At 49.9% G+C, this 15,563-nt stretch overlaps 1 protein-coding gene across 3 annotated transcripts in view; it reads right to left on the minus strand.

The window, feature by feature from the left end:
* LOC138569113 (cyclin-dependent kinase-like 4) overlaps positions 1-15,563 on the minus strand; it is a 1,540,933-nt gene that overhangs the window by 615,956 nt on the left and 909,414 nt on the right. The window lies entirely within an intron of this gene.

Here is a 15,563-nt window from a genome sequence, read left to right on the forward strand (position 1 = left end):
GCTGACTGCGGTCTATTTGCATTAACGCACATTTCTTTATGCCCATCACCGACTACCGAAACAAAAGAGCTCTTATAACACTTATTTGTTTGAGTTGCATTAACATACTTGGGGGTGGGTGAGGGGTGGATGTGCAAGTGCATTCATCTGTAACAAATATTCTCTTATGAAGGACAGCCAGGAAATATTTTGCCAATCTTCCCTGGCTAATAATGCCTTAATAATAAAAAGGGTTAGGCCTACGTTAGCATTTGACCACAAATACAACCATTGAAGACTCAGGGCAAGCCTTCAATGATTCTCTAAGAAGCCGACTCCTAGTTCAATAGGGACAACAAAATTAAGGGCTGACCCAGGAAGACCCAATAGTAGTTGATCAGCTACGTTCACATAGACGCAAAGTGAGGCCCTGTACATAGCTGCAGCCTTTGTTTGGGTCTCAGAAATGTTTAGTATCATATCCAGTGGTTGACCATGGCACATGGCCATGAACGGGAGAGGCCTCCTAGGTACTGGCTTATCTTGATTTTTTGTTTACATAGGTGAGCCTGGCCAGTTACCGCAGCTGAAAAGTGAAAACCCAAGTAGTCAAATTCTTTGACCCTGGGAATGACTACCCCATTACATATGATTGTGTTCATTTCACTGGTCCTTAATTACAAGTCAGCAGGTCTGGAAACAACGGTGGCGGTAAATCTGCCGCCACCAGCGTTTCCGGCACGGCTGATTCCGAGTCCTGCAGGCGGGAGGTGTCACTCCCACCTGGTCTGACCTGGCGGGAGTAACACCACCCGCCTGCAAGCGGACATGGAAACACCGGCTCTGTCATAGACGGAACCAGTGTTTCCATGGTCCCCATCCCCATGGAGTCCTATAGGACTCCATGGGAATGGGGATTTACAGAATTCCGCCTCCAGAATTAAACAGGTAACCGGGGTTGTAATGCCCTGGTGATTCCGGCAATCACAGAGGCGGAATAGTATTACGGGTCAGGTTGCAGCCGGACAGTTTTTCCGGCACAGCTACCGTCGGACTCGTAATGAGGCCCATTGTCTTTTTACCCCCAGCATACACCATCACAGCAGACTTCAGGGTATTCATCTTGTGGTCCAGGTTATTCATAAAGGCTGTATATACGTGAATTAACTTTTGAAGTGCATTGGGGGTCTAGGCAATGAGAACAGTATTGTCAGCCTAGGCCAAGATCGGAAAGGCCCGGCCGCCCACTCTTGAAAAGTTGAAGAGTCCACCAGGGCATTGTGCAGTCCATTGATAAAGACCAGTGCTAAACACAGCCCCGGCAGACCCAGAGATTGACCTAAAAAAAAAAAATACAGTACACTGCCCCGCCACACAAAATCAAACACAGGCCTGGTTCTCACTGTGAACTGCCTGTAACACAGATAAGATCTCAATTGGTACATTCAAAGATCTGCGTACGGTCCAGAGCTTAGCCCTGTTCACTTTATCAAAGGCTGTACTCCGGTCCATGAAAGCAAGGTCAATTGCTTCACCCTTACAAAAAATAGAATGAGCCACAAATTCAATGCCTGGCCAACAGTGCCCACCCCTGGTCTAAGCCCAAATGTATTGTTAGGCAGAATCCTGTGCAGTGCCCTTAGGGACCACTACACACAATTAAGACTACAGGTGGCAATACAAGTTTTACCTTTGGTACAAGCCTGTACCACTATGTCAGAGTGGTAGCAGTGCGGAGCAGCCAGGCTTATCTCAAGAGTATATGAGCAGTAGCAGATATTACACAAAGGGACTACAATTACTGTGACTCAAGCAAACACTGACTCAAGGTGTCAGGTAGAAAAATATAAGTACATTTATTTTTAAACCATTCGTTATAAACACAACATTTCTATTAAACTTGAACAAAAAAAAACACACGTTAAATATACTACAACTAACCAATTCACTTTGTACAGTATGTCCCAAGGTAAGTACCCTGTGTTTGAATGAACCGGTGTTACGAACAAAACACGTTACAGCGAATACGATTGCGATCACTTTTTGACAGTTCGGTCTATTAAATAAACGCGTATCCGTGACATGAAATGCTACCGGGGCAAAACACACTTAGCACCTGAGATACCCAGAGGGAGTTGGAGGCAAAAATCACAGGCAATATTTTGGTTAGGCAGACAGAATCGAGAAACACTCAGAGACAGGAGTTCAAAAGTCAAAGGGCTGGAGCCAGGGTCAAGTGACACCGGGGGCCTGTTGCCGAAGATCACACAGTCAGACAGTTCACGATTCAGCGTAGCCAAAAGTACTTCGATATTGTCAGTGTTCGGAAGCAAAAGTTATAAGAAGGAGGGAAGACAAGGGCAAGCCTTGGAGATGGAGAAAAGGGGTTCACCCAGTTTCCTCAAGCAGAACACAGTACCTTATTCCAATGGTGCAGCTGGTGCCCTGGCAGTTGTTCCTGTTGGTTTCCCGCAGACCCACGGTTCCTAGAGCTTCGTTGTGAAGGAGGGCGTCTGAAGGGGGTCTGCACCACACAGGGATGAAGCCGGCAGCAGCGACAACGGATAAAAGGGGCGCTCCTTAAAAACAGGAGAGGCTATTCAAATGGCTATCCGGTCCACTACAGCAGTGTGTAGCGATTTCGACCAAGGAAGAGGATCCTCTGGCTGTGGAAGATGAGCTGGTTATCCCCACCAGGCTCAAGGGAAGAAGACTCTGGACTGGATCTTCTCGTAGTCGTTGAAGGGTAGATAGCTCAGGACTGCAGCAGGGCTTCACCGGGACGGGGTAGTTGCAGCAGCCGTCGTTCTCTCTGCTTCTCTTCGGTTCCTTGTAGTTCCAGTGGCGACTCTCTGACTTCTAGCCCAAGAGACCTGCCTTTTATGCGCAAAGCCCCCATTCACACAGCCTGGCTGTCAATCACCCAGCAGGGGGGTTGTCCAGTCTGGACAACCACCTCAGCCAATCATGGCAAAGTGCGACTTGGGTTTCCTAGGATACCCTGTGCAGGGGGGGACTACACCCCTGCCTCACATTCAGCCCACCTAGACACCCAGGCGCCTGGTGGAGGGCTTCTGAGCAGAAGCCCGTCAAAAGACGGTGAACAAAGAAGGCGAACCTAGTTTGCCACACAAAGTAAAACACAAGAAGGACTTTAACAAAAAGAAATGGTGAATAAACCCAACCGGAGCCAAAAGTAAGACGATTTGGGTCAAGCGGGTTTATGTTCGAGGCTAATAAAATAGCCAAGAACAATACCACGTTTATCTAATATAATCGCGGTAGAAAAGTTAGGGTAGATACCACTGCCACCAGCCAAGTCTAAATGTTAAAAGAGCGAAACAAGGCTCTAGGAGGTAAAGATAAAAAGGGATACCAATTAACCCTTTCCAGTACTCCATGGAAGATGGGGTGTACTGAATCTGTGGTAGATTGACTAAGTAAAGTTAATGGCAACTTTACCCTTTTCTGGGGGACTGTAGTCAGCCACAGAAATGGAGTCGGGGGAAGTCTCAAAGACAATCCTGTGCCACGGCACTGAAGGTGCTGTGTGACAAACAAAAAGAAGGGGACTACTGAAGTGGCGTACTTCAGAGTCCACAATCACAGAAACAGAAATACACATGGCAAAACACAGGTAAGAGTGGGGGAAAAGCTCACACTCTTACCAAGTGGAAAAAAAATAAACTCCAGAAGTCCAGCAAAGCTGCTGGGGGACTCACTTGGTGAGGGAAATTAGCCATAAACGAGAATTCTCCCTAACATGTATATCCCAAAAAATAGACTTTTATATATATATGGGATACATTACTCACCGTAATCGTATTTCTGATGCTTGTATCTGCTTAGATTCACATGCTGTGCATAGGCCGACATCTAGTGGAAGCTGCGGAGTATTACAGTTTGTTTTTCGAAACTCGAAAATGGGCGTTGACACAGGGCGTGCCAGTAATACTATCCCTAGTGTGACGTCCACTGTACCCATGATCCCTCACGCGTCTAGGACCCTCAGATTGTATTTTTTCTGACATGAGGTAGCATGAGGAGTAGCGCGAGTACAGATGATCCAAGCAGATAGAAGATAGATAAGATAAGACTACAAGCATCCATGCGCCTGCTCTCAGAGGGGAGGAAGGGTGGGTCGTATGTGAATCTAAGCAGATACAAGCATCAGAAATACGATTACGGTGAGTAATGTATCCCTTCTGAGGCTTGTGGACTTAGATCACATGCTGTGCATAGATTAGCGAGCAGTGTTAGAAGGAGGTGGGATTTGAGAAGGGTCATGAGCAAATAAATGTCTTAGAACCGCTTGTCCCACTTGAGTATCTGTCTTGGAATGGGTGTCAATGCAGTAGTGCTGAGTAAAAGTGTGAATAGAGCTCCAAGTAGCTGCTTTGCAAATGGTGTCAAGGGGAACATTTGCAATGAAAGCCAGAGTGGCCCCAATGCCTCTTGTCGAGTGGGCTCTGGGCGTAAAAGGCAAAGTTTTGTCAGAAAGAGAGTAACACAACTGGATACAATTGACAATCCACTTGGAGATGGCACCCTTAGAGACGCGATCTCCCTCTTTGCCTGTGGCTACGGAGACAAACAGTTGATCTGTTTTCCTAAGCGGTTTGGTCTTGTTTACGTAGTAAAGGACCACCCTACGCACATCTAGGGTGTGTAGTTTAACCTCAGCCGAGCTTTGTGGGTTTTGGAAGAAAGCCGGAAGCTCGATGGACTGGTTTACATGGAATTTAGAAATAAACTTAAGTGAAAACCTAGGGTGTGTCCGTAAAACCAGCTTATCCTTATGAATAGTAAAGAAAGGATCCTGCACTGACAGAGCCTGAATTTCACTGACCCTCTTATGGATGTAATGGCTACTAAGAAGGCAGTCTTATAGGTCAGGTGTTTGAGACTTGTCTTATGCATGGACTCGAATGGGGGGCCCATAAGTTTAGATAGCACCACGTTTAGGTCCCATCCTGGTGGTGGGTTAGATATAGGGGGATGAAGTCTCTTTACTCCCTCCATGAAGGCTTTAACCACGGGTACCTTCCACCACAACACCTTGCTATGTGAGGTGGTGTACGCTGACAGTGCTGCCAGGTGTACCTTTAGTGAGTTGAAAACCAACCCTGCGTCCAGCAGGTGGAGCATGTATGTCACGATTGTGGAAGGAGTGCAATCAACTGGGTTGATTTGTTTATTCTGGCACCAGATAACGAATCTCTTCCATTTGTCGAAGTAGCAATGCCTCGTGTTCGGTTTCCTAGACTCCTTTAGGATGTCCATACACCTCTGTGGTAAATTGAGATGTCCAAACTCTATGACCTCAGGAGCCATGCTGCTAGGTTCATGGAGTTGGGTAGAGGATGCAACTTCTGACCTTGGTGCTGGGACAAAAGATTGTACCAGCCCGGGAGTTTGATGGGATCGCACACCGAAAGTCTGCATAGGTGTGGAAACCACGGTTGGCTCGCCCACATGGGAGCAACTAGGACGAGCGTCATTGACTCTCTGTTCATCTTGTTCACCACCTTCCTGATGAGGAGTTGGTGGAAAAGCGTACGTAAACATCCCTGACCAGTTCATCCACAGGGCGTTCCCCAGGGAGTCTGGTTAGGGAAACCTGGATGCGAAACCTGGGCACTGTCTGTTTTCGCTTGTATCGAATAGGTCTATAGTGGGGAAACCCCACTGAGAGAAGAGATGATCTACGATTTCTCTGTGTAGACACCATTCGTGTTCCTCCGGAAGGGGATCTCTGCTCAAAGCGTCCGCTAGAGAATTGAGATCCCTTGGAACATGTTGAGATGACAGAAAGATGTTCCATCTGAGTGCCCATATCCAAATTTTCTGGGCAAGTCTGGACAGATTTGGCGAACGAGTCCCTCCTTGCTTGTTCAGGTAGAACATGGCTGTCGTGCTGTCCGTCCGGATCTGCACCGACAGGTTCAGTAGGTGGGGCTTGAACGCTTGAAGTGCTTTGAACACTGCCAGAAGCTCTAGCAGGTTGATGTGTTTCTTGGCCACTGTGTGAGACCAGAGACCCTGAGCTGTGTGGTGGAGATGGTGAGCACCCCATCCTGTCAGGCATGCGTCCATCGTGACTACCGCCTGTATCTCGGGATCGTAAAAGGGTTTCCCCTTGGATAGATTGTCTCTTGTCCACCAGTGGAGGCTTTATACAAGTGTTAGCGAAACGACCACTAGATTGTCCCACTGACCACTTGCCTGAGACCATAGTTTCGCCAACCATTCTTGCATGGGACGCATGCGCAGGCGCGCGTGGGGGACCAGGTAAATAAATGACACCATCATGCCCAGCAAACGCATTGCCTTGCGTACTGTTATCTGGCGACCGGTTTGATATTGCGGAATTTGCAGTAGTATATTCTGAATTCTTTCCTCTGAAGGAAAAGCCAACCCCTCTTAAGTATTTAGAACAGCTCCAAGGAACTGCTTGGAGGTGCTGGGCACCAGACTTGATTTTTTCTCATTTATGGAGAAGCCCAATTCGAAGAGGTCGATAGTTCTTTGAATGTTTGTCCTGCAAATTACTGGGGTCTCCCCCGTGATGAGCCAGTCGTCCAGATAAGGGTACACTGGGATTCCCTCCCACGTAGGTGTGACGCCGCCACCGCCAGTACCTTGGTGAATACCATTGGAGCCGAGGCTATCCTGAAGGGCAGTACCTTGAACTGGTAGTGCTGACTGTCCACCTTGAAGCGCAGATATTTCCTGTGCGCTGGGAACATGGAAATATGAAAATAGGCATCTTTCATATCCAATGTTGCCATGTAATCCCCCTTTTTTAGGAGGGGAATTACCTCTTGGAGAGTAGTCATGCATGCAAAATTTTTGGGGCTTGACATACTTGTTTGCAGACCGTAAGTCCAATACTGGGCGCATTGTCAAATCTTTTTTTGGCACAAGGAAGTAAGTTGAATAAATACCCTTGTTTACCTGGTGTCCCGGGACGAGTTCTATCGCGTCCTTTGCGAGAAGATTTTCGATCTCTTCGAGTAGGATCTTCTGGTGGTCTAAGGAGTGTATTCTTTGTCGTGGAGGGTGGTTTCGGGGACGCTCTAGGAGTTCTATGCAGTATCCTGCGGACACTGTGGACAGCACCCATCTGTCTGATGTGATCCCTTCCGAAGCTTGGGTGAAGATGGAAATGCGTCCCCCTACTGGGGATGCGTGAGAAGGGATCCTGAACGGAGCATCACTGTTTTGGTGGAGGTGTGCCCCCTCCTTTATTGGGACTGCCTCTACCCCTACCACAACCTCTTTTGTTACCCCTGTCATAACTCTGGGTAGACTGCTGGTTAGTGTTCCATGTAGTACCCTGGCCTTGGAAATAGTTTGAGCCTCTTTGTGAGTTTTGTCCGCGAGGCCGACGAAAATTGCCATTCCCTCTCTGGTTAGGGGGTTTGTTGGTTAGTTGCCCTAGGGACTTGAGTGTCTCGTACTCGTCCTTGGCATTCTTCAGCGCGTCCTCGACCGCCTTTCCAAACAATAGATCCGGCTCCACCGGCTTATCTATCAGTGATGCTTGGGTCTCGGCCTTGAAACCAGACTGCCGTAGCCAAGCATGCCTCTTGATGACCGTTCTTTCAGCAATTAATCTGCCGGCGTTATCCGCGGCATCAAAGGTTGATTTTAAAATGCAACCTGACACGGCTCTCCCCTCCACCGAAGCTCGTGCCAATTGGCTTTTTAAGGGTTCTGGGGCGGAGTCTATTAGAGCCGCGACTTCTTCCCACTGGTGGCAGTTGTAACTAGCCAGCAGGGTGGTGGAGTAGGCAATCCTTGCCTGGTAGGCGGAAGTGGAGGCTACTTTCCTGCCCAAGCCATAAATCTTCTTGCTCTCCTTGTCGGGGGGAGCTTCGGACGATGACAAGGGTGTTCCTGCCCTCTTGCGGGTGTTTGTAACAACCAGGGAGTCCGGTTTGAGATGTCCCCTTCTGTACAGTGGGTCAGATTGGGCTGCCCTGAAAAGCTTTTCAACTCTGGGGTTTACTGCCCTAGTGAGATTGGGGTTAACAAGGGAAGGGTCTACCCTCCTTTGTATTGACTTAAGGATAGGGATGGCCTGAGCAACAGGTCTCTTTTCTCCCACCAATTCCTCTGCAAAGTCCCTCTCTTCCTGAGCACCTTGGGTGTCAATGTGGAAGTGCTGTGCCGCTCTGGACAGGACCTCGTTCAGGAGAGGCTGGTTGTCGACAGGGGAGTCGGTAACCGCAGGCTCTTTCTCTACCGGGGAATCTACCCTGTATGTATCTGGGTCGTCTTCCTCCTCCTCCTCTTGGTCCTCATCATCCCCATAATAGCCTGTCCCAGTTTGTTCTTCGAACATGCCCACGTCTGGATCCTCAACAAAGGATGGATCTTCCTGATATTGAGAATAGGGCTGTATATAGAAGGGGTCTGAAGACCGAGTTGGTGCTTCACCCCGGGACTTCTTATTTGGGGGTATTGGATCCATAGAGCCTGAGGGAGTTGACCCTCTGGGGTATAAGAGAGAAAGTGTTCCGGGTTTTTGGCGTAGAAATCTGCCAATGATGACATCCTTGACATTACTCTGTCTATGTCATCACTGGACCATTCCCTTGAACTGGGAATAACTCTTTCCTGGAGTGCTTTCCCTGTTTTATCCTGACTAGACCTTCTGGTTTGAACAGGGGTCTTAGGGACAACAGACTGAGATTTGTCCTGCCTAGACCTACTGGCCTGAACAGGGGCCTTAGGGACAAGAGACTGAGACCTGTCCATCTGTTTAGGTGGAGTAAAATGTAGTTTAGGAGTGGAAGTAGGCTACTTACTTCGTTGTTTTTCCCCCCTCCCCGCAGGTGGAAGAGAGTTTCCCCGATTTGTGGGCCCTATCAGAGCTTTTCGGTGCCTGGCGCCGAAATTCGGGGATAGAGTCCCTGTCTCTGGAGAGTGTAAGGGATTCGGTAGCAGCCTTCGCGCTGCCTGCATATGCCGACTCTTGGGAGTGTGGCCTGGGGGTAGAGGTCGGCGTCGTCCTCCGACGACCAAACCTCAGTCACTAAGGGGAGCGAGGCACTCTTAGCAACAGTGGAGGGTTGCCTGGTGTCATGCGGCGATCTCGAACGCAAACGCCCAGAGGACACTGACTTTGTGGACCGTTCTCTTCATGCCTCTTTCCGAGAACTCGAAGTGCGCGTCGAGTCTCGGTTGGACCTTTGTTTGCTGGAAGTGGTGTGGGTAGCGCTCGTGTCGCCGGGGGTCTTCCCCATAGCTGCGCTGCCGGACAACCTTCCGAGGTCGGGGACTTGCGCTTGGCTGTCCATCAACGCCACATTGCCCATCGCTGAAGGCACCCTCCGCGGCCATGGCCTCTTGTCGCCTGGCGTGGTGGGCCCAACGCTTGGTCGAACGGTCCTTAAGGGTCTTCGGTTTAAACCGACTGCACGCTCTGCAATTGGCCTCAGGGTGGTCCCTCTGCAAGCAGAGGTTACATGTGGCGTGTCTGTCAACCCAAGGATACTTGCGGTTGCACTTGGGGCAAAATTGAAAAGGGATACCCTCCATACTCACCCTGTGGCAGCGGGCTGGGAGTGTAGGAATATAAGTAATGTACCTATATTAATCAGAGTGTAGGATATGTGCCACCCCCCACTCTCCCTACTTGCAGGGCCGAGTCCAGAGGACTTCCGAGGCCCGGGCCGAGGCCAGAGGCCTTCCGAGGCCCAAATCCGTCGCTGTAGTCCGACGGTTGAATTTTCTCCAATCCGGCGTCGAGTGTCGATGTTCGGAGACTCGACAAATAGGTAGAATAAACAGGGAAATATATAACAATATTTGCAAAATCTGACTAAGTCAGGGAACTTCGCTCAGTGCTTCCGACCAGCACGGCGGAAAAAAACAATCTGAGGGTCCTAGACGCGTGAGGGATCATGGGTACAGTGGACATCACACTAGGGATAGTATTACTGGCACGCCCTGTGTCGACGCCCATTTTCGAGTTTCGAAAAACAAACTGTAATACTCCGCAGCTTCCACTAGATGTCGGCCTATGCACAGCATGTGATCTAAGCAGATTCCACAAGCCCCAGAAATATATATATATATATATATATATATATTATTATTATTTATTTATTTATTTTCCCCCATTTTCAAACAAACAACAGCAAGGATAATACCCCTCACCCTCACTCCTCCCTCCTCCCTCTTCCCGCCAGAGGTTCCCCTCGGAGTCGTCTAAGCATCTCGTGCCTTAAATAGGTCCAGAATTCTTATGTTGTGCGGGCACCACTGTAATCAACGTCCAGACCCTTTGCAGCCAATTGAATATCAGAGGGGGGTTTGGGCTTCTCCAGCACTGAGCTATTGCCGCCCAAGCCGCTACCAGCAGGCCCATAAAACATCTCCAATATGCTTTAGTAAGCGCCTTGGTTGCTGCGTCCTTGAGACCACACATCCACACTCTTTCCCCCGTAGACTCAGCATTCGGAAAAAGCCTCTGAAATTGTGCCTTTACATCCCCCAGAAGCCTTGCAACTTGTTACAGTCCCACCAAATATGCCTCCATGTTCCCACCTCTCCACAAGCCCTCCAGCATTGGTTGGATAACCGAGGGAACATTACATGCAATTTTTCCGGGGTTAGGTGCCACTGCGTCATCACTTTGACCCACATTTCCCTCATCTGCACTGAGCGAGCCAGCCTCGAGAGATCACCCCACAGTACTTCCCAATGTTCTCTGCTAATGGGCTCCCCCAGGGTCTGTTCCCATTTCTTCACATATGACCAGCCAACCCTTTCCTTGTGCCCCACAATTAACTTGTAGAGAGAGGATACCAGCTTCCTTGTGCCGAATTGGTTATTGCAAAGGTCTCAAAACGTGAAAGCTCCCGGGTGGCCGCCTGCTTTATCGGAGGAGAATTCAGCCAGTGTTTTTGTTGCTCATATCTGAGCCTGTCTGCCTTTTTAATCTTCAGTATCTCCACACACCTCTCAAAGGGTAAGACCTCAGAGCCCTCCATCATTTCCCCTATTTTTGTACACCCAGCCGTTTCCCAATCTCTGCATGCACCCCTCTCCATTCCCGGGTAGAAATCTGGGTTCCCAAACATGGGGGTAAAAGGACCCGGCACCGTAGACAAAACGCCACATTTCGTCAATGCATCCCACACTCCAAGGGGAGCTTTCATCACCACACTCAGACCTAGGTTAACATGCCTGTGCCGCTTGTCCTTCCACAGGAGTTCCAGCAGGGGTGTTCTAGCTACTGCTCTATCTTGCACAGCCCACCCCTTCTGCTGCTCTTCCCCCAACCACTCTTTGAGCACCCACAGATGCGCCGCCTGGTAATACTTGTAAAAATGCGGAAGGGCCAACCCCCTCTTTCCAGTGGAGCCGTTAACACCGCCCTCAAGATCCTAGGGGTCTTCTTCCTCCAAATGAACAATGTGATAGCTTTAGTTAAGGCCTTGAAAAAGGACCTAGGGACTTTTATCGGGAAGGCTTGGAAGTAATACAAGAGCCTCGGTAGTATGGACATTTTAATCACAGCCACCCGCCCCAACCACGAAATCACCAGCGGTTCCCACTGCTCAAGGTCTCTCTTAATTTCTCCCAGGAGCTCTGGGAAATTCGCCCCATACATACAGTCCACCCCTTTCGTAAGATGGATGCCCAAGTATTTAATGCCATTGTCCGCACAGCTCAGCCCCAGCGTCTCCGCTACTCCCTTCACTCCCCCAGAGTCCCCTGCCAACTGGAGAGCCACCGATTTGCACCTATTTATTTTTAGACCTGCTAGTGCCCTGAACCCTTCTAATTCCTTGATCACCTCCGGGAGAGTGCGGGCCGGGTCCCCCATGATCAGTAACAGATCGTCAGCATAAGCGGCCACTTTATGCTGTCTCCCTGCCATCTCTATCCCTTTTATTGCACTCGACTCCTGTATCCTTGTTAATAGTGGGTCTAGGGAGATAATAAACAACAGCGGTGACAGGGGGCATCCCTGTTTTGTGCCTCGGGAGAGTTCTATCTTGTCTGTAAATTCCCCATTGACAGTTATTCTAACCGATCGGGTATTATGGCATGCTTTAACCAGCTTGAGGAAGTTGTCTCCGAATCCCATTCGAATAGCATTGACCATTCCACTCAGTCGAATGCCTTTTCGGCATCGACCGCCAGGAGAGTCACTGGGATGCCGTGAATACCCACCTTCTCCACCAAGTGGGCCATGCGTCTCGGGTTATCATAAGTCTGCCTACCCGGGATGAACCCCGATTGATCATTTCGGGAAGCAATGGAGATAATCTTAGGGCGAGAATTTTAGTGTAAATCTTAGCATCCCGATTAATCAGGGCTATTGGACGATACGAACTCGCGGAGGTCGGGTCGTTCCCTGCTTTATGAAAGACAACAACCTTCGCCTCATTCATGGTCGGGGACAGATTACCCTCTTCTCTAAAGGAATTGTACAATTTGGTTAGGAAGGGAATCAGATCCTCTGCGTATTTCTTATAGAAGGTCGCCGTGAAGCCATCAGGCCCCGCATCCTTGCCCGTCTGGAGACTCTTGATTGCTCGGCGCACCTCCTCCTCCCTTATGTCGCCATCTAGCAAGACCCTATCGCTTTCAGATAGTTGAGGTAGCGGGAGGGAATCTAGGTAGCTGTCCTGATCATCCCCATTCGGCCTTTCTGAGGAGTAGAGATCCTTATAGAAGGCTCTGAACTCCTCCCCCATTTCAGAGGTGGTAGAGATCCTTTCCCCTTGTTTGTTAAATAAAGTCTTGATCAGCCCCTTCTTTTGCTGTGCCCGAAATTGCCTCGCCAGCAGTTTATCCACTCTATTGGCTTTAGCATAGTACCAGTGTCTGAGGCGGAGAAGACTCATTTCCGCCTTTTTCGTGCGGAGAACATCTAACTGACCCTGTACATGTCTCATAGCCCTCCTCAAAGAAAGTGTCGTTTTTTTCACACATTCCCTTTGTATATCTGCTAATTTTGCTTCCAACTCTCTTTCCTAGGCCTGCCTCTGCTTGATTCTCGTCGCTTTTATTGCAATAAATTGCCCCCTTATGACAGCCTTCAGGGAATCCCACACTACTCCCAGTTTTACCTCACCCGTATCATTAATAGCAAGAAACTCCCTTATTTCCCCCCTGATTTCTTCTCCCAGTACCGGGTCCTGCAAAACCTCCTGAGGAAGCCTCCATCTCCAGAGTCCCGATTGCCTATGCGACCATTTCACCTCCAACAACAAGGGGGCATGGTCCGAGATCGATATCGGCCCAATTTCTATGTTCGAGATCTTCCCCAAAAGTCCTGCCATCACCCAGAAGTAATCTATCCGTAACATTGAATCGTAGACATGCGAGTAGTGGGTGAAGCCACTCTGTTGAGCCTTGCGCACTCTCCACACATCTTCCAGCGACAGGTGACTCATCAGCTGTTGGAGTCATTTCGAGGGTGCCCCTAGTCTCCAACTGCCCCCCGAGCTCCTATATATAGGCGGGTGCCACGCCAGGTTTAAATCGCCCCCCAGGATGATTTCCCCCTCCGCAAATCCTCCCAGTTTCCCAATTGTTTCCCTCAGAAAACCGTCTTTCCCCGTGTTTGGGACGTATATATTTGCCAGCGTGCAGGGGAGCCCGTCTATCGCGACCCTCACAAACAGGTACCTCCCCTCCTTATCCATTAGTGTTCCATGAAGAAGGATGCTCCGACTTTTATGTGCCGCTATCAGGACTCCTGCCTTCTTGTCCTGAGCATTGGACTGCCCCAACAGATCATATCCCTTTATGCTCAGTTTGTTCTTGTCCCGCCACTTAATATGGGTCTCTTGCAGCATGATAATGTCACCCCCCACTCTTTTAAGAAGACCCTCTACTTTTTTCCGTTTAACCGGGTGGTTGAGTCCCCTAATGTTAAATGTTAATATTCGCAGGTCACCCATGGGCCTAAAATCTTGAGGGGAGCCTGGCACCCGTTCCTGACCTCCTCCGAGAACCCCTCCGGCAAACCCCCCACCCTTCCCCTTCCCTCCCCGCCCTAAATCCTCCAAGAGGGGAATAAATTGACCCCCCTCTGCCCCAACCCCCCCACCCTACCAACTTCCCCCAAACAACAACAAGGGCGTTCCGCCCCTAGCCCCCGTCCCTCCGCATACTTGGGTATAACCATGCGGGGGCTCCTAAACCCTGCATGAACCACTCTTTTTGTATTCCAGTTCGACTGTCCTCCCCCAGCCGGGCTGCCATCCCATGGACTGCAACAAGATATTGCCTACTCAGATGACCCAGCGAGTCCCAACCCCCCAGCGGTAGAGTCCACCGGTCTCTTCAGGAGACGGCATCCGGTACTGTCCTCTGTTTTCCCCTTTTTCGCAATGTGTTCCTGCTCTGCAATGATCGCCATCCGGACTGGTTTCTCCGCCCGGCCTCCCCCCACCCGACGAAGATCCTCCTCATCGCATGCCTCTTGTGGCCCCATAAGATGCAGACCTTCCTCACACATTTGCACTCTCTTCTGTTTGCCATTCCATGTGAATAGAAGGCCGAACGGGAAAGTCCACCTGTATCTAATATCTCTGGCGATCAGCTCTTTAATCACCGGAGCCATTCTTCTTCTTTTCTCCAACGTGACCAAAGCCAGGTCCTGGAACAGTTGAATGTCCACTCCATTCATCCGGATATGTTCAACATCTCGCGCCTTCCACAGAATCTGTTCCTTTTGCTGATGGGAAGTGAGGGCAACCAACACATCTCTGGGCCGCTCCCCGGGCTCGCCTGTGCCTTTCGGGCCCACCCTGTGAACCCTATCAATTCCCACCTCTTCTTCCCCGTCAGCCCCCAGGATGTCCCGAAAGACCACCTGGACTGCGGATCTAAGATCCTTATCCAGAACTGATTCGACCATATTCTTGATCGTAATATTCGATCGCCGGGATCTGTTCTCCAAATCTTCACATTGCAACTCTAAATTATGAGTGAGGGTCGCAAGCTGGTCCAGCACGTTCCCGCTCTGCAGAGTGTCCTCCTCCATGCTTTGAACCGATCTCTCCAGTGCGTCTGTCCGCTCTTCCAGTTTGGAGACGTCAGCCTTAATCTCCTGTAGCGCCTGCTTCATGTCATCTCTTAGGGAGCTAAATTGTTCCTGCACCGTGGACATGAATGTCTCTTGTAGTTCCTTAAAGCAGGAGTGGAGCTCCTCTTTCGAGGTGGAGGCCCGCGGTGGACCAGATTGCTCCGCCTGGAGACCCTCTGCACCGGCCCCTTTCGGATGCATTGCTGACTTTGATGCCCACATCTGGACCAAATTCATATCCTGCTTAGTAGCGGTGGATTGCACAGTGGGTACACCACTCTTCCCCCTTGATTTGGACAGCCTCCTACGTACCTTGTGCACAGATCCTTCCTTCCTCCTCTTCCTCCCCCTCTGTCCACTGCCCCTCCCGTGGCTCCAAAACCAATCACCCAGGGCCCAGCGCAGACTGCGCACTCAAAAAATCGCCACCGGGTTGGGTTTCTGCAGGCACCAGTCACGGGGAGGGGATTCTCCAACCCTGTCTACTGACACACAGTTTATGGATGAAATCCCACTCCAA

The sequence above is a fragment of the Ambystoma mexicanum genome, chromosome 2q (assembly GCF_040938575.1).
Source record: "Ambystoma mexicanum isolate Mex_15411 chromosome 2q, UKY_AmexF1_1, whole genome shotgun sequence".
Classification (NCBI taxonomy): domain Eukaryota; kingdom Metazoa; phylum Chordata; class Amphibia; order Caudata; family Ambystomatidae; genus Ambystoma; species Ambystoma mexicanum.